Source organism: Lithobates pipiens, unplaced genomic scaffold (assembly GCF_037356315.1).
Source record: "Lithobates pipiens isolate NorthernLeopardFrog02 unplaced genomic scaffold, aLitPip1_a1.2 Scaffold_13, whole genome shotgun sequence".
NCBI lineage: Eukaryota > Metazoa > Chordata > Amphibia > Anura > Ranidae > Lithobates > Lithobates pipiens.
In genome coordinates this window covers 294,891,891-294,910,590 of record NW_027507718.1, presented here as the reverse complement: position 1 = coordinate 294,910,590, position 18,700 = coordinate 294,891,891, and the positions used below count along the sequence as shown (strand labels likewise).

The following is an 18,700-nucleotide window of genomic DNA, read 5'->3' as shown; positions in this document are numbered from 1 at the left end:
GCATTCTATGCATTAAGATCTAAAAACCTTCTGTGTGCAGCAGCCCCCCAAATACTTACCTGAGCCCCATTTCGATCCAGGGATGTTGCATGAGAGTTTTGGCTTTCTAGGACTCTCCCTTCTCATTGGCCGAGACAGCAAAGTCAATAAGCCAATGAGGATAGCTACGGCCCGGTGTCTGAATGGACATACAGAGCAGTGGCTCGGTTCGAGTGTCCCCATAGCAATTTCCCTCTTTAAATCCTATTGAATAAAAGGTATGCATTCAAATTTTCTGCAGACTGAGACATTGTCCATTCTCATAAAATTTACAAAGTATTTTAGCATAGGGTACAAAACTCAAGTTATTAGTTGCAAAATGAACACATCTCTGAAGTAGAAAACCAACGGTATTCCAGAAAAGAGGTAAAAGGCTTTGGGCATGAAATGATTACAGGAATTTATCCTATCGGATTTTATTTTTATTTTATTTTTTAAAAATGAGACCTAGTTGGCAGAGAACATACTTTTAGTAGAAATGCTTAAATGCCTTCTTTCAATTTTCCTACAGATAACCTGGAAAATGAATCCCATCTATTTAAACATAATTTGATAGAACAATTTTCATGAAAAGGCTGACAAGTACTACACTTCAGTTTTTTCAAAACCTTTAGGAAAATCGTTACAAACTGTGTTTTGACATAGTTCAAATCTCTCTTAAGTCTACTACCATCATAGTATACAAGTAAATACAATGTTTTGGCATCCTTGATCAACATATTTGAAAGTACTTTTTTTACATTTTAGTTGTTCTATTATAAATTTTATTAATTTGTGGTATTATTATGTGCATCAAAATCAGCAAACAACATAGAAGATGTACAGTGCCTTGAAAAAGTATTCATACCCCTTGAAATTTCTCCACATTTTGTCATGTTACAGCCAAAAACATAAATGTATTTTATTGGGATTTTATGTGCTAGCGCTAGAGCTAGAGCTAGTTCACAACTATGTGACACAAAGTGGAAAATTGTTGTGAAGTGGAAGGAAAATGATAAATGGTTTTCCAATTTTTTTACAAATAAATATGAAATGTGTGGTGTGCATTTGTATACAGCCCCCTTGAGCCAATACTTTGTAGAACCACATTTCGCTGCAAATACATATGCAAGTCTTTTTGAGTATGTCTCTTCCAGCTTTGCACATATAGAGAGTGAAAATTTTGCCCGTTCTTCTTTGAAAAATAGCTAAAGCTCTGTAAGATTGGATGGAGAGTGTCCGTGAACATCAATTTTCAAATCTTTCCAGATTCTCAATTAGATTTAGGTCTGGACTTTGTCTAGGCCATTCTAACACATGGATATGCTTTGATCTAAACAATTCCATTGTAACTCTGGCTTTATGTTTAGGGTTATTGTCCTGCTGGACAGTGAACCTCTACCCCAGTCTCAAGTCTTTTGCAGACTTTAACAGGTTTTCTTCTAAGATTGCCCTGTATTTGGCTCCATTCATCTTCCCATCAACTCTGACCAGGTTCCCTGTCTCTGCTGAAGAAAAGCATCCCCACAACATGATGCTGCCACCACCATGTTTCACGGTGGGGATGGTGTGTTCAGGGTGATGTGTAGTGTTGATTTTCCATCACACATCACATTTTGCTTTTAAGCGAAAAATGTTCAATTTTGGTCTTGGTGTCCCCCACATGGCTTTTTACAATCTGAAAATGGGACTTCTTATGGCTTTCTACTTGGCACTCTTTCATAAAGGCCAGATTTGTGGAGCGAATGATTAATAGTTGTCCTGTGGATCTTTGCAGCTCCTCCAGAGTTACCATGGGCCTCTTGGCTGCTTCTCTGATTATTGCTCTCCTTGCCCGGCCTGTAAGATGGAGGTCCATGTATGGTAGGTTTGCAGTTGTGCCATACTCTTTCCATTTTCAGATGATGGATTGAACAGTGCTTCATGAGATGTTCAAAGCTTGGGATATTTTTTTTTTATAACCTAACCCTGCTTTAAACTTCTCCACAACTTTATCTCTGACCTGACTGGTGTGTTTCTTGACCTTTATGATACTGTTTGCTCTCTAAAGCCCCATACACACTATCAGATTGTCTGCAGACTTTTGTCTTCAGATTTACCAAAACCATATAATATGAGGTCAAACCTCAAGAGTTTCAATGTGTATGCAATCAGGCAGGCCCTTCCACTACATGGTTTTGGTAAATCTGAAGACAAAAGTCTGCAGACAATCTGATAGTGTGTATGGGGCTTAAGGTTTTCTAACAAACTGTGCTTCACAGAGCAGCTGTATTTATACACACAGGTGGACTCTATTTACTAATTAGGTAACTTCTGTTAGGATTATCAGAGTAAAGGGGGCTTGATACAAATGCACCCCACACTTTTCAGATATTTATTTGTAAAAAAATAAAATAAAAAACATTTATCGTTTTCCTTCCACTTCACAATTATGTGCCATTTTGTGTTGGTCTACCACATAAAATCCCAATAAAATACATTTACGTTTTTGGTTGTAACATGTCAAAATGTGGAAAATTTCAAGGGGTGTGAATATTTTTTCCAGGCACTGTAGTAAAAAATAAGGTTTGTATTGATAAAGTCTGGGTGAATCAGCATGCATTTTGTCTGCCTTGGTTCACTTCGATTCCCCTCTTTTCTTTAGCAACATCCTCTTTGACAAAGCTGAATGGCTTATGGGACTGTACAATGGGAGAACCATCAGTAGGTATGAGCCGAACACCCCCCGGTTCGGTTTGCACCAGAACTTTCGAACGGACCCCAAATCCGTACGAACTTTAGAACCCCATTGAAGTCTATGGGACTCAAACATTCGAAATTAAAAGTGCTAATTTTAATGGCTAATATGCAAGATACTGTCCTAAAAAGGGTTTGGGGACCTGGCTCCTGCCCCAGGGGACATGGGTCAATGCCTAAAATGTTTTTAAAAATTGCAGTTTTGGCGGGAGCACTGATTTTAATGACGATTAAAGTGAAAAAAAATGTGAAATATTCCTTTAAATATGGTGCCTGGGGGGTGTCTGTAGTATGCTTGTGAAGTGCCACGTGTTTCCCGTGTTTATAACAGTCCATGCACAAAATGACATTAAACGGAAATAACATCATTTAAAACTGCTTGCGGTTTTAATGTTATATCTGGTTCTGGCAATATGGTTGAAAATCATTGAGAAAAATGGCATGGGTAGCCCTCCCTGCCCAATACCAGCCCCTTTGGGTCTTGTACGCATATTAAGGGGAACCCAGTACCCATAAAAAAAGGAAATGTGTGTGGCTCCCAGGCCCTATATACTCAGAACAGCAGTATACAGGCGGTGCAAACAAGACAGGGACTATGTAGGTTTGTTGTGTTAAGTTGAATCTGTTTGTAATTTTCAACTGGTACATTTTTAAAGTGTAGCTCCAGTCAAAAAAACTATTTTTAAGCTTTTTGGAAAACATAGGGAAGGGTTATCACCCCTGTATAATTTGTTTTGTCGTACATCTTTTTTCATCTCACTTGCTGTTGTCTCCTTCCGTTTGCAAGTAGGAGATGTTTGTAAGTTGGATGTTTGAAAGTAGGGGCCTGCCCTATATGCTCTGCAGAAATAGCGGAACAGGGTGTTGGTTTTGCCACAACATTGTAAGCTCTCAAAGTGACTCTTGGTGGGCGCTGGAGCGCCCTGCTGTGAACGATTATATCAAGAATTGTAATTACATGCCATTGTTCAACAGTGGTAGAAAAATTGACATTTGGTGGTTGTGGTGCTGGTGCCACAACACTATAAGTCCTCACAGTTACTCTGGGTGGGCACAGGAACGGGCCCTCCTGTGAAATATTATATCAAGAATTGTAATTACATGTCCCTGTTAAACAGGGGCAGAACAATTGGACCTTAGGCACTGGTGCTGGTGCCACCACACTGCAACCTCTCCCATATACTCTATTTTTATTGCAGGAATTAGCCCTGCTGCAAAGCATTGCATCAAAAATTGTAATTAAATGCCCCTGTTAAACAGGGGCAGAAAAATTGGGCTGATGGCATCACCCAGAACCAGAAATGTTCTTCCAACATATCAGCGGAGGAGGAAGAGAATAGACAATCAACATAACAGGACAGTCACTCAGCATCAGCATAGGCAGTCTTGAAGGGATGTGATATTTAAAAAAAAATTATTCGGTTACATCAGCTTCAGGTGCTTGGTAGCTGTGGGTGATCCAAGACTGATTCATCTTGATGAAGGTCAGTCGATCAACTGATTCGGTGGACAGGCGCACCCTGTGATCGGTAACAAAGCCACTAGCAGCACTGAAGGTGCGTTCCGAAAGAACGCTGGATGCAGGACAGGCCAGTAGCTCAATTAATATAGATGGTGCAGCGCAAAATACAAAAGTCCACACGTATTGGTCATATATGACAACATAAGAGCATGTAGAGCTGGAACACCACGTGGAAAGACCGCTAATTGCTTGTATGTGACACTCCTTCCACCAGTAGGAATAAACTCTTACCAGCTCTGATGGACCTCTGAATTTTCAGATGGTCAAATGCGCGTGTTCACACTCTCGGTGTGCAGGAGTCTTTATTTCCACATACAAATAGAGCAGTAGTCCGAATCCTTTGATCACATGCAGCCGACTCCAGAAAAAACCCCAATGGATTCACTCCAGATGTAAGTAGGTAGGTATATGTGAACAGAAAAATCCAGGAATTGGTGCAGGGCCCGGACACCGACAGTCAGCCGCTCAGCGTCCTCTCCGCTCTGACCGATCACTGCATACTGTGCAAGCTCTGGCCAGTGATCCATCCTCAAGACCCAGTAAGCCAGAGGATTTTCGGTGGGAAAGGTGTCCAAGTCTGACCTTGCCCCTAGGTATTCCTGCACCATGTAAATCAGACGCTGGCGATGGGTGCTGGAACCGATCATACCTTGGGGCTGCGGACTAAAAAATTGTCTGAAAGCATCAGTCAGACGGCCACCTTCTCCACCGCTCCTTCTGACCGATGCCTCAGCAACACGTTGTCCAGGACCAGGAGTTTGTAACCTCCCAGTCTCTGGGAACGCGTTGCACAGACCTTTCTGCAAGGCCTCCCGGAGATGTCTCATCCTCTGCTCCCTCTGCGATGGCAAGATAAGGTCGGCAACCTTACCCTTGTACCGTGGATCAAGGAGAGTGGCCAGCCAGTAATGGTCCCTCTCCTTGATCCGAAGAATACGAGGATCTTTCCGCAGGCTTTGCAGGATCAGGGAGGCCATGCAGAGTAGGTTAGCTGAGGCATTCGTTCCGGAGTCCTCTGGGTCACTAAGGACAACATGATCCGCAGCTACCTCCTCCCAGCCACGTACAAGTCCACGGGTTTCTTGGGACTGTAAATCATCCCTACAAGACTGCTGCTGCTGATGCTGAGTGCCAGCCTCCACCTCCATGCTGACACAATCATCCTCCTCCTCCTCTTCCTCCTCCTCATCCTCTTCCTGTGTGATGGGTGGCACAGCAGGAACACTGTCTGGATAAAGGAGGCCTTGAGAGGCAAGGAAGTCCTCCTCTTCCTGCCTCTGTTCTGCCTCAAGTGCCCTGTCCATTATTCCACACAGCGTATGCTCCAAGAGGTGGACAAGAGGTACAGTGTCACTGATGCATGCACTGTCACTGCTCACCATCCTTGTGGCCTCCTCAAACGGTGACAGGACAGTGCATGCATCCTTGATCATGCCCCACTGGCGTGGTGAGAAAAAAACCGAGCTCCCCTGACCCTGTCCTGGTGCTGTAGTCGCAGAGGTACTCATTGTAGGCCCTCTGCTGCATGTGCAGCCGCTGCAGCATGGCCAACGTTGAGTTCCGCCTGGTGGGCATGTCACATATCAGGCGGTTCTTGGGCAGGTTCAACTCCTTTTGGAGCTCAGCCAGCCGAGCACAGGCATTAAATGATCGGCGGAAATGCACACAGACTTTCCTGGCCTGCTTCAGGACATCCTGTAAGCCCGGGTACCTGTCCAAGAACCGCTGCACCACCAGGTTAAGGACGTGAGCTACACAGGGCACATGGGTCAGTTGTCCCTGTCGGAGGGCGGAGAGGAGGTTGGTGCCATTGTTGCAAACCACCATTCCTGGCTTAAGCTGGCGTGGCGTCAACCACCTCTTGGCCTGCCCCTGCAGAGCTGACAAAACATCTGCCCCAGTGTGGCTCCTGTCCCCCAAACAAACCAGGGCAAGCACGGCATGGCATCGTTTTGCCTGCGTACTTGCGTAGCCCCTGGAACGCCTACGGAGCACCGCTGGTTCTGAGGACATAGCATTGGAAGAGGCCATGGAGGAAGAAGAAGAGGAGGGGGTGGAGGAGAGAGGTGTGTCACAACCAATAGTAGCATTTTGGAGGCGTGGTGGCGGAACAACCTCCAACACTACTGCACCTTGTCCTGCATCCTTCCCAGCTGCCAGAAGAGTGACCCAATGGGCCGTGAAAGACAGGTAATGTCCCTGTCCATGCCTGCTGGACCATGAGTCAGCGGTAATATGCACCTTACCGCTGACCGCCCTGTCCAGCAAGGCAAGGACAGCGAGGCCTTCCACATGCCGGTAGAGAGCCGGAATCGCCTTCCGTGAGAAAAAGTGGCGTTTGGGGACCTGCCACTGAGGAACCGCACATTGTACAAACTCACGGAAAGGGGCCGAGTCTACCAACTGAAAAGGCAGCAGTTGAAGTGCTAGCAATTTAGCCAAGCTAGCATTCAACCGCTGGGCATGTGGATGGCTGGGAGTGAACTTCTTTCACCGGTCCAGCAGCTGGGGCAGGGACATTTGCCTGCTATATTTGGACGTGGGTGTACTGCTAGCAGAGTGCCCGGAAGCACTTGGCTGTGACACACCTAATTCTACACCTTCATTCCTCTCAGAGCAGGTTTCAGAGAGGACTGAAGGTCTAGTGGGGTTGGAGATGCTAGCTGATGAGGAACAAGGAGAGGCCTGCTTTGTTCTTTGGTGTGGGTCTTTGAGGTACACTTGCCAACGAGCTGCATGGCAGGTCAACATATGTCTGATCAAGCATGTGGTGCCCAAGCGGCTGATGTTTTGGCCACGCGAGATACGCTTGAGACATTTGTTGCAAATAGCAGCGGTGCGATCTGATGCACTCGTCTCAAAAAAGGCCCACACCAAAGAACTTTTAGAATAACACGCAGAGGCAGCGCCCTGCACAGGCGGAGCTCTGCGGTGTGATTCAGTCGGTGTGCTGCCCCTAAGCTGGCCCCCGGAGGGCATCCTGCCTCGTTGGACATGTGCCTCCTCCTCCTCCTCCTCCTGCTCTCTCCTACCAGGCACCCACGTGGAGTCAGTGCCCTCATCATCCCCTCCCTCTTCATCGCTGTAGCAAACCTGGCAATATGCTGCAGCTTGTGGAACATGACTGCCAGATTGCTGTCCTTCTTGAGCATCCCCTCTCTCTGCATTCAGGCTACTGCCTTCCTCTAGCTGAGTGTCATCATCAGAGCCTACAAAACACTGGGCATCCTCCTGGAGCATGTACCCAACACTGTGCTCAAAGAGTTCAGGAGACTCCACAGGAGGACGTGGTGGGTCTAGGGAAGGAGTCACTGATGATGACATTGAGACGAGGGAAGACGATGCGTTGGCAGCTGCTTTGCTAGTACCCTGAGACTGGGTGAGAGAGGATGAGGGCTTGGTCATCCACTCTACCTAGTCGCTGGCATGTTGCGGTTCAACATGTCCAGCTGCTGAAAAGAAGGACAAGCGTGTCCCATGGCCATGTGCTGATGACAATGCACCGCGTCAACGACCAGCACTGTTGTCTCTAGACACAGAGCCTGCTTGCCCTCTTCTATCGGCTTGCGCCTGTCTGCCTCTCCTTGCTGGCCTTCCAGACATGGTAATGGCCTGAAGGGAGTTGGGTAAAACAGCAGTTGGGTAGTGTATATTGTGCTGGAGGCACACAACACCCACTAACTCCTGCAGATGCCTTTATTATAGAACACCAGAGATAAAGGGGTATACTGTAATGGAGTCACACAACACCCACTAAGCCCTGCAGATGGCTCTATTAGAGAACAGCAATAAAGGGTAGATACAGGTGTATATTGTGCTGGAGGCACACAACACCCACTAACTCCTGCAGATGCCTTTATTATAGAACACCAGAGATAAAGGGGTATACTGTAATGGAGTCACACAACACCCACTAAGCCCTGCAGATGGCTCTATTAGAGAACAGCAATAAAGGGTGGATAGAGGTGTATATTGTGCTGGAGGCACAAAACACCCACTAACTCCTGCAAATGCCTTTATTATAGAACACCAGAGATAAAGGGGTATATACAGATGTATACCGTGCTGTGCTGGAGGCACACACAACTTCCAATAACTCCTGCAGATGGCAGATGGCTCAAATAGAGAAGAGCTATGTAGGTGGATATAGCGGTGTGTACTGGGTACAGAGCACGCAGACAGCACGCACAAGCTCCTAACACTACTAACTGCAAGCTCTGTTATAAAAGATAGATCACTAGCTATATAGGTGAGGTGAATATAGCGGTGTATACTGCGGTCAGGGCATGCAGACAACAACCACTACAGAAGAGCAAGATCGAAATTCGGCCGATAACGATTGGTGTATACTGTGTTGAAGGTACACAGAACACCCACTAACTGCTTCAGACGCCAACACACTACACAAGGCCGCCACGCTGGCGGCCTTATATAGTGTGGGGCGTGTACTACACAGCCTGAGCTATGATTGGCCACAGGCATCCTGCCTGTGGCCAATCATGGCTCTCCTCCCTGCTGGCGCTGTGATTGGCCAAGCATGCGGGTTCATAGTGCATGCTTGGCCAATCATGAGCCAGCAATGCACTGCGATAACGCAGTCCATTGTGGGCCGTGAGCACCACACGAATTTGGCGCGAACGGCCCATAACGTTCGGAATTCGCTGAACGGGCGAACAGTCGATGTTCGAGTCGAACGTATGTTCGACTCGAACACGAAGCTCATCCCTAACCATCAGTGAATATTCACCAAATGTATGTGAAATCTGCAGTACATGTTCAACTGTTATAGACTTAAGCAAAAGAATAATGCAAGTCTCAAAGGAGATCATTTGAAATGACAGAAATTGTGATTTCTAAAGGGTAAATATTAACAGGCAAACCTTCCCTGTTACTGTATATAAATCAAGCTAATGTTAGAGGGAATATAATTTTAAGTGACAAATGTATCCAAGGTAAAAGCCGTCCTTTAAAGCATTCTCTCACCACCTTTGAGGCATGCCCCCTGAAGAAATACTTACCTTTATCCTTGAGAAATCTTCACTGTGTGGCCCTGTCTGAAGCTGCACAGCCTTGCTTTAGAGGATGTTTCTGATGGGTCCAGTTTATCCTGCGCATAAGTGCTATGGCCCCAGTTCTTTCTTTTAGGTAGCTGTACTCATGGCAGTCGATGGGATGTGGCTTTTCTCAAACAAATGAGTATAGCAACAGCACACATGCACAGGATGAAGTGAATCCAGCCAGAATGCTTTCTTAGGCAAGGCTGTGCAGCTTTGGGCAGGTACTCAGGGCATAGATCAATTGATTAAGGAGGAAAATACACATTTCTCTTGTATGCTGCACTCAGATTTGCAGAAACATGCCTTAAAGTGATTGTAAAATCTTTTTTTTTTCTATAAATATAACAAACATGTTATACCTAATTACTCTATTGCAGTGGATTTGTACAGATCAGCCCAGATCCTCCTCTTCTTGGTTTCCTCTTCTGTGTTCCTGGCCCCTCCCTCCTGTTGAGTGCCCCCACAGCAAATAGCTTGCTATGGGGCACCCGAGCTAAGCTGCAGCGCCATTTGTCTATTCAGATACGGAGCAGAGGTTCAGCCCCACCCCCTCTCTCTCCTGATTGGCTGACTGACTTTGATTGACAGTAGTGGGAGCCAATGGCACCGCTGCTGTGTCTCAGCCAATCAGGAGGGAGAGTCCCGGATGGCTGAGACACTTGTGAACATCGCTGGACAGAGATGGGGTCAAGTAAGTATTAGGGGGACTGAGGGGGGCTTCTCCTCACAGAAGGCTCTTTATCCTATGCATAGAATGAATTTAGATAAAAAAAAAAACCTTTTGACTTTATCACCCCTTTAACAAATGAGGGTCAATGTACATGCTACAAACAATTAAAAAAAACTGAAGAATTGAAGTAGACAGTGCTTGCGCTTAACATCCTGTACCTCTTCCCCACCGATGCTTCCCCTCACAATTTCCTGTGATTTTCAAAATAATAGCCAGAATTTGCTGTATAAATACAGCAGCTGTGCAAGATGTTGCTGTCAAAATACAGACATGTATTTACCATTAAGGATGAACCAAACACCCCCCCACCCCCCGATTCAGGACCGGTTTTGGACGAACAAACAAACACTGTTAAAGTCTATAGAATGTGAACATGAAAAATCAAAAGTGCTTTTAAAGGCTTATATGCAAGTTATTGACACAAAAAGTGTTTGAGGACCCAGGTCTTGCCCCAGGGGACATGTATCAATGCAAAAAAAGTTTTAAAAACTGCTGTTTTTTTGGGAGCAGTGATTTTAATAATGCTTAACATGAAACAATAAAAATGGAATATTCCTTTAAATATCGTACCTGGGCTGTATCCTTAGTATGCCTGTAAAGTGGCACAGTTTTCCCATATTTAGAACAGTACCACAGCAAAATGACATTTCTAAAGGAAAAAAGTCATTTAAAACTGATCGCGGCTGTAAGGAATTGTCGGGTCTTGGCAATATAGATAAAACTCACTGAAAAAAAATGCTCAGTCCATTACCAGGCCCTTTGGGTCTGGTATGAATATTAAGGGGAACTCCGAACCAAAAAAATAAAAATTATGTGGGGGTCCCCCCAAAATCCTTACCAGGCCCTTCAGGTCTGGTATGGAAATTAAGGGGAATCCTGCACCAATTTTTTTTAAAAATGGAGTAGGGTCCCCCCAAAATCCATACCTGTCCCTTATCCGAGCATGCAACCTGGCAGGCCACAGGAAAAGAGGGGGACAAGAGAGAGCTCCCCCCTCCTGAACCGCACCAGGCCATATGCCCCCAACATGGGGAGGGTGATTCGGGGTAGCCCTCCTAAACCCCTTGTTTTCATGTTGATGAGGACAAGGGCCTTATCCTTACAACCCCTGCCCAGTGGTTGTGGGGGTATGCAGGTGGGGGGCTTATTGGAACCTGGAAGCCCCCTATAACTAGGGGACCCCCAGATCCTGCCCCCCCATGTGAATTGGTAAGGGGTACATTTTACCCCTATTATTTCACAAAACAAAGTGTCAAAAATAGTAAAAAAAAATAGGAGACACTTAGGGACAAGTCCTTTATTTAAAAATAAAAAAATATAAATGTCCTGCGATGTCCATTCATCTTCTATGACGCCGCCTGGCGAATAAAAAAAAAACCTGCAACAGCTCCGCCTCCATGGGAGGCTCCCATCGAGTGATGCTTCTTCTTAATGACAGCTCTAATATAGCTGAGGACGGGGCCACCCGGTGATGTAAACAGGTGACCCCGCCCCCCTCTGATGCTTTGTGATGTCAGATGAAGGTGGGGTCATCCGATTACATAACTGAGTGGCCCTGCCCTCAGCTATATAACAGCTGTCACCAAGAAGAAGCGTAACTCGGTGGGAGCCTCCAACGGAGGCGGAGCTGTTGTGATTTTTTTTGGTTAACAATAAAACACAGTAAACAGTAAAGTATAAAAAAAATTGACATACCTGAAAAGCAAACATGATAAAACATAATAACAATAAAACATTGCAGAATAGAATATTCCAGGTTTGGGTCTCTCAAAATGTGATGGCACCTTGGGAGACCCTGTGAAAGTATCCCTAGCCTGTGCAGTGCTGTACCCTGCGCTAATACTCAACTAGTGTATGATAGCGTTCAAAACATTCACCAATGCAAAGACGAGGATTGTCAGGACAGGAGGGACAATAATAACGGGTGTCACATCTATATCTGCGCTTGCTGCAGACATGACATCTTCTTTGGGGGACTCATTGGGTAAGGGTACTCGGGAGGACATAAGGAAAATCCCTCTCATGCAGTTGGCTTACTGAATTTGGATTGGGAAGGTGAGGTGGAGCATTGTCTGGAAACAGAAGGGCTCTGACGATCTCTTCCTGGAACTTAAGGAAGGATCCAGTCCGTCCTGAAGCTCTGTATAGCACATGAGCGTTCAGCAAAGCCAATTCAAATAAGTATACAGACACTTTCTTGTACCAGCGTCTGGCCTTAAGGGCAACTAGGTACGGCACCAACAACTGGTCGTTGAGGTCCACCCTCCCATATTTTGGTTATATTCATAGACACAGAAGGGTTTCTCCACAACACCAGTCGCCGTAGGAATTTGGACCAGTGTGTCTGCATGAAGGCAGGTAAGAATGAACATTCTTATTATCCCTCCACTTCATAGCGAGCAAGTTATTACACTTGAAGCAGGCTCTCTCCCCCAGCCTAAGACGGGAATCTACAAGCCACTGGGGAAAGCCCTGGCAATTAGGTGCCACATACACCAATCTGCTAATCAAACAAGTGACTAAAAAGTAACATGCTCGTGTAATAATTGTCCACGTACAATTGGTACCCTTTTCCGAATAATGGTGACACCAAGTCCCACACAATCTTGCCACAGCTCCTTATGTAATCTGGACAGTTTGGCGTCTCTACATGGCTATCTTTTCCCTCATAAACCATAAAACTACATGTATAGCCTGTGGCCCTGTCACAGAGCTTCTACATCTTGACCCCGTGACTGGCACTCTTGCTGGGAAGGTACTATTTGAATGATAAGCGGACAGAAAACTTAATCAGAGACTCATCAATGCAGACAACTTAATGAGGAGTAAACAAGTCTGCAAAACGTTGGTTGAAGTGGTTTAACCACTTTCAGACCGGACCATTTTGCTGGTCAATGACCAGAGGTCTTTTTACAATTTGGCACTGCGCTGCTTTAACTGGTAATTGCGCGGTCATGCAATGTTGTACCCAAACAAAATTTGCGTCCTTTTCTTCCCACAAATAGAGCTTTCTTTTGATGGTATTTGATTGCCTCTGCGATTTTTTTTTTTTTGCGATATAAACGTAAAAAGACCGCAAATTTTGAAAAAAAATGATATTTTCTACTTTTTGTTATTAGAAAAATCCAATAAACTCAATTTTAATCATACATTTAGGCCAAAATGTATTCAGCCACATGTCTTTGGTAAAAAAAAAGTCAATAATTGTATATTTATTGGTTTGCGCAAAAGTTGTCACATCTACAAACTAAGGTACGTTTTCTGGAATTTACGCAGCTTTTAGTTTACGACTGCCTATCTCATTTCTTGAGGTGCTAAAATGGCAGGGCAGTACAAAACCCCCCCAAATGACCCCATTTTGGAAAGTAGACCCCCTAAGGAAATGGATAAGTGGCATGTTGAGCCCATTGAATATTTTTTTTTTTTGCCTCAAGCGATTGAATAATGACAAAAAAAAATATTTTTTTTTTTTTACACAAAGTTGTCACTAAATGATATATTGCTCACACATGCTATGGGTAAATGTGAAATGACACCCCAAAATAAATTCTGCTGCTTCTCCTGAGTACGGGGATACCACATATGTGGGACTTTTTGGGAGCCTAGCCGCGTACAGGGCCCCGAAAGCCAAGCACCGCCTTCAGGCTTTCTAAGGGCGTAAATTTTTGAGTTCACTTCTCACTACCTATTACAGTTTTGAAGGCCATAAAATGCCAAGATGGCACAAAACCCCCACAAATGACCCCATTTTAGAAAGTAGACACCCCAAGCTATTTGCTGAGAGGCATGTTGAGTCCATGGAATATTTTATATTTTGCCACAAGTTGCGGGAAAATTACAAACTTTTTTTTTTTTTTTTTTCACAAAGTTGTCACTAAATGATATATTGCTCACGCATGCCATGGGCATATGTGAAATGACACCCCAAAATAAATTCTGCTGCTTCTCCTGAGTACGGGGATACCACATATGTGGGATTTTTTGGGAGCCTAGCCGCGTACGGGGCCCCGAAAGCCAAGCACCGCCTTCAGGCTTTCTAAGGGCGTAAATTTTTGAGTTCACTTCTCACTACCTATTACAGTTTTGAAGGCCATAAAATGCCAAGATGGCACAAAACCCCCACAAATGACCCCATTTTAGAAAGTAGACACCCCAAGCTATTTGCTGAGAGGCATGTTGAGTCCATGGAATATTTTATATTTTGCCACAAGTTGCGGGAAAATTACAAACTTTTTTTTTTTTTTTTTCACAAAGTTGTCACTAAATGATATATTGCTCACGCATGCCATGGGCATATGTGAAATGACACCCCAAAATAAATTCTGCTGCTTCTCCTGAGTACGGGGATACCACATATGTGGGATTTTTTGGGAGCCTAGCCGCGTACGGGGCCCCGAAAGCCAAGCACCGCCTTCAGGCTTTCTAAGGGCGTAAATTTTTGAGTTCACTTCTCACTACCTATTACAGTTTTGAAGGCCATAAAATGCCAAGATGGCACAAAACCCCCACAAATGACCCCATTTTAGAAAGTAGACACCCCAAGCTATTTGCTGAGAGGCATGTTGAGTCCATGGAATATTTTATATTTTGCCACAAGTTGCGGGAAAATTACAAACTTTTTTTTTTTTTTTTTTTTTCACAAAGTTGTCACTAAATGATATATTGCTCACGCATGCCATGGGCATATGTGAAATGACACCCCAAAATAAATTCTGCTGCTTCTCCTGAGTACGGGGATACCACATATGTGGGACTTTTTGGGAGCCTAGCCGCGTACGGGGCCCCGAAAACCAAGCACCGCCTTCAGGCTTTCTAAGGGCGTTACAGTTTTGAAGGCCATAAAATGCCAAGATGGCACAAACCCCCCCCCCCCCCCAAATGACCCCATTTTGGAAAGTAGACACCCCTAAATTTAGGGGTACACTAGTGAGACTAGGTAATAAATGGCGGGTGCCCTGAAACTATAAAAAAATAACTAACCAACCAGCGTCACCTGTAACAGTTATATGGTGATCACTGGTGAAAGGGTTAACTAGGGGGCAATCAGGGGGCTTTATGCGGTAGTATATGGGGGTCCCTGGAGCTATAAAAAGCTGCGGCAAACCTAAATACCTACCTGCCTAACTAGCGTCACCTGTGACACTAATACAGCGATCAGAAAAACGATCGCTTATTAGGCTGGGTTCACACTGGAGCGATGCGGGAACGCCACGAATCCGCGGCGGGTTCCCGCATCGCATGCCTCCCGGCGGCAGTTCACACTGCCCTATGCGAACTGCTGGGAGTGTCAGTGAAATGTTAATGACACCCCCAGATCAGTTCGCATATCGCAGTGCGATCTGCAAACTTGGATCGCATGGTGTGAACACCCATGCGATCCGATTCTGCTGCGGACCAAAAAAAGGGTCCCGTGCGAGTTTGCGACGGGTGCGGCGGGTGCGACGCAAATTCAGCCATACTATCTGTATGGCTGAACTCAAATCGCACAGAGATCGGATGTGATTTGCACTGCAGTGCGGTGCGAATCACATCCGTTCTCATAAACCGCTGCAATGTGAACCCAGCCTTAGTGACACTGGCGACGGGGGGTGATCACGGGGTTAAACCTTTATTGGGGGGGTTAGGGGGGTACCTTAGAACTAAAGGGGGCTAACCCTAACTGCCCTAACAGTTATTACAGTCACAAATGACACCCGCCGGGTGATCAGGGGGTTAAACCTTTATTAGGTAATAAATAGCGGGTGCCCTGAAACTATAAAAAAATAACTAACCAACCAGCGTCACCTGTAACAGTTATATGGTGATCACTGGTGAAAGGGTTAACTAGGGGGCAATCAGGGGGCTTTATGCGGTAGTATATGGGGGTCCCTGGCGCTATAAAAAGCTGCGGCGAACCTAAATACCTACCTGCCTAACTAGCGTCACCTGTGACACTAATACAGCGATCAGAAAAACGATCGCTTATTAGGCTGGGTTCACACTGGAGCGATGCGGGAACGCCACGAATCCGCGGCGGGTTCCCGCATCGCATGCCTCCCGGCGGCAGTTCACACTGCCCTATGCGAACTGCTGGGAGTGTCAGTGAAATGTTAATGACACCCCCAGATCAGTTCGCATATCGCAGTGCGATCTGCAAACTTGGATCGCATGGTGTGAACACCCATGCGATCCGATTCTGCTGCGGACCAAAAAAAGGGTCCCGTGCGAGTTTGCGGCGGGTGCGGCGGGTGCGACGCAAATTCAGCCATACTATCTGTATGGCTGAACTCAAATCGCACAGAGATCGGATGTGATTTGCACTGCAGTGCGGTGCGAATCACATCCGTTCTCATAAACCGCTGCAATGTGAACCCAGCCTTAGTGACACTGGCGACGGGGGGTGATCACGGGGTTAAACCTTTATTGGGGGGGTTAGGGGGGTACCTTAGAACTAAAGGGGGCTAACCCTAACTGCCCTAACAGTTATTACAGTCACAAATGACACCCGCCGGGTGATCAGGGGGTTAAACCTTTATTAGGTAATAAATGGCGGGTGCCCTGAAACTATAAAAAAATAACTAACCAACCAGCGTCACCTGTAACAGTTATATGGTGATCACTGGTGAAAGGGTTAACTAGGGGGCAATCAGGGGGCTTTATGCGGTAGTATATGGGGGTCCCTGGCGCTATAAAAAGCTGCGGCGAACCTAAATACCTACCTGCCTAACTAGCGTCACCTGTGACACTAATACAGCGATCAGAAAAATGATCGCTTATTAGGCTGGGTTCACACTGGAGCGATGCGGGAACGCCACGAATCCGCGGCGGGTTCCCGCATCGCATGCCTCCCGGCGGCAGTTCACACTGCCCTATGCGAACTGCTGGGAGTGTCAGTGAAATGTTAATGACACCCCCAGATCAGTTCGCATATCGCAGTGCGATCTGCAAACTCGGATCGCATGGTGTGAACACCCATGCGATCCGATTCTGCTGCGGGCCAAAAAAAGGGTCCTGTGCGAATTTGCGGCAGGTGCGGCGGGTGCGGCGGGTGCGATGCGAATTCAGCCATACTATCTGTATGGCTGAACTCGAATCGCACAGAGCTTGGATGTGATTTGCACTGCAGTGCGGTGCGAATCACATTCGTTCTCATAAACCGCTGCAATGTGAACCCAGCCTTAGTGACACTGGCGACGGGGGTGATCACGGGGTTAAACCTTTATTGGGGGGGTTAGGGGGGTACATTAGAACTAAAGGGGGCTAACCCTAACTGCCCTAACAGTTATTACAGTCACAAATGACACCAATGCAAAAAAAAAAAAAAAAATGACATTGGTGTCACTGTGACTGGGGGGCAGGGGTAATTGGGGGGGGGGGTGATCGGGGGGGTGTGAGTGTGCCTGGCATGTTCTACTGTGTAGTGACGTGTTGGTGCAACTCACCGATCCTCTCTCCTCGGTGTCGGAACGAAAAATACCGACACGGAGGAGAGAATACATCACTTCCTCTCCTGTGTTTACATTACAGGAGAGGAAGTGATGTCACGAAGGATTTCTATTCGTCGGGAGCGATCGCGAGGGGGTGGCCATGAATGAATGGCCGCCCCCTCGTCCGGAATCGCTCCCGAACGAATACCGACCGCCGCAGGCACCGGGCGGGGGCCCGATCGGGCCCCAGACCCGCGGGAAGGCAGGGACGTACATGTACGCCAATATGCCTGCCCGTGCCATTCTGTCGACGTACATCGTCGTGCGGCGGTCGGGAAGTGGTTAAGAGGGGCCGAATTTTGTAGAGCCGATCGTATCTAGGGTCTCCATGAGGGCATGTTTTTTTGCATTGATACATGTCCCCTGGGGCAGGACCCAAGTCCCCAAACACTTTTTATGACAATACCATGCATATAAGCCTTTAAAATTATCACTTTTGATTTCTCTCATAGACTTTTAAAGGGTGTTCTGCAGCTTTCGAATTTGCCGCGAACACCCAAAATTGTTCGCTGTTCGGCTAACTGGCGAACAGCCAATGTTCGAGTCAAACTCATGTTCGACTCGAACCTAAAGCCCATCCCTACTCTTCTCCCCTGTTATCTTCCTGCTGATTTATTTTTTTATATTTCAATTTTTCTAACCATTATTATTGGAATTTTTTAATTTTTATTTATTTTATTTGTTAGTTTTATTTAGTTATGCATTAAAAACATGTGACATTGAAAAAAGGCCCTTTTATTTATAATAACACTACTACTTTTGTTTAATCTAACAGTAGAAAAAAGTGTGTTTTTTTGTTTTATTACATATTTTATCTAAAGATTACTTAAATGGATATATATGTTGTAGCGTTTCAAAGTGACTAAAACAATAACATGACTGAACACATCGTGTGTAAAAAAGTGACAGAGACTGGTGGTCAGTATTATGGCACACTAGGTAGTGGCAAACAATAGCAACCACTTTTATGGCACACTCAATAGTGATAGGTACTGGCAACAAATCTTGAGGAGGATGTCAGAGAAAATGATAAACAATGGAAAAGTGACTGGTGTAATAACACTGAAATCACATATATATAAACACAAAAATAAAATGAACAAAAATTGAGCCGTCCGAAGACGGATTACAACATTGAAGCAAAAAACACAAGAAGAAAATTAAGTGACAA

General features: G+C 45.6%; 1 protein-coding gene across 1 annotated transcript in view; it reads right to left on the bottom strand.

The window, feature by feature from the left end:
* LOC143974941 (bifunctional heparan sulfate N-deacetylase/N-sulfotransferase 3-like) overlaps window positions 1-18,700 on the bottom strand; it is a 375,710-nt gene that overhangs the window by 345,782 nt on the left and 11,228 nt on the right. The window lies entirely within an intron of this gene.